Here is a 1,606-nt window from a genome sequence, read left to right as displayed (position 1 = left end):
CTATTTGCCTAGATCCGAGCATCCTAGCCCAGTCCCATACCGTCCATTGCAAATCAACCCACCACCACGGCATGACCAACCACACGATTAGCACACACTCCTCTTTCCTTACCTTCTCGTATAGTTTGTTGATAAACATTGAGCGATTGGTCCTCTTGTATTTTGTTTCCCCCTCTGCCACCGACTACATGTTAAAATTTAAAAGTTTGGTGTTACAAATTCCGGATCTATAGGGGATTTGACAAATTGCCACTCCAAAAGATTGACCACTTAGGTCATTGACACGTGGATCAATATTGATTAGATTTTTACGATATACTTTAAAAGGAGATTGTTGTTTCAACGGTCGATCATTAGTCAAGTACGAGCTATTGTCCTAATTCATCTGAGTTCAAAATGTAAGAGATAATCTTTATAATCCAAACGTCACGGTGTTCGTAAGCTGACGCCATGCCACATCATCAATTAGTGTTCCAACCGTTAAATCTTAGAATGGGTTAATTTTTGCTGTCCGATTCGGTTTAGGGGCCTGCGAAACCAACAGGTTGATGTCAGCACGCTTTGCCTTTCTCTAGACACGCTCTATTCCTCGCCCTCTATACTCTTTGTCTTTGCCTTCTCCCGAATGTATCCTCCGTCTCCTGCTGCAGCCTCTGCTTTCTCACCACCTCCTCCTCCCGGAGCATCTCCTCTGCCTCCCGCGACCACACCACTGCCGTTCTACCTCCCCTCCGCCTACCATGTTCGTGCCGCCGCCACCTCTCCACCATGAAAGGAGCAACAGGTAGGAGGCCAAAGTGGCAGGGCACGCGGCCTTGCCTGGCCTTGGAAGGAGCGGCTCTTCGTGTCCGCCTCACACCTCCGGTCTCCTCTCATCACCAACGTCGCAGCCCCAGCATGCGCCGCATAGCGGCTAGCTCCACCTCCTTTTGCACCTCATCTCTCACCACCAGCTCACCTAAGCTAGCGACAGACCCAATATTTTAACAGTGAGGGTACAATAGCGACAGACCCAATATTGGGTTTTGAGATAGAGTGTGGTAGTGCCTAAGTTAGAAAAGGCACATGAGAATATGAATATTCTGCTGAGTTAAAATACATCATGTAATTCTAAAATTTTAATAGCTATTGATATCTACAACTATTACATATGATATGTAGTCAATTTTTTAAAAAAAATTAGATGTATAAATATACACCCTTGTTCTAACGTAGACCGGCCACTAACCGAAGGCCGGTCCGTGCCGGCAAAAATACGATTTTGTACAATATACGTGACCGTATTTACTGAAATAGACAACTATTTTCTGTATTTACGAATTTAGCACATGTATTCGGCGCACGGTGTGCCGAAAATGACCTGTATTCGGCACACCGTGTGCCGAAATACATGTTTTCTTCGTGCCAGCTTCGCTCTTCATTTCATGTGATTTGGCTGTGTATTTTATGTAACCAAATTAAAAATTAGTTGCTAATGTAACTGTACATTTCAAAATGTATGAGTAAAAAAGTAGTCTTTAAGGCGACCGACAGTCTTAACAAGGTATATTCGAACATGCACCACATTAACCCTTGTATCAGTGATCATCTTAAAATGGCGATGAAA

This window comes from Phragmites australis, chromosome 22 (genome assembly GCF_958298935.1).
Source record: "Phragmites australis chromosome 22, lpPhrAust1.1, whole genome shotgun sequence".
Classification (NCBI taxonomy): Eukaryota; Viridiplantae; Streptophyta; class Magnoliopsida; order Poales; family Poaceae; genus Phragmites; species Phragmites australis.
This window is presented reverse-complemented; position numbering follows the sequence as displayed.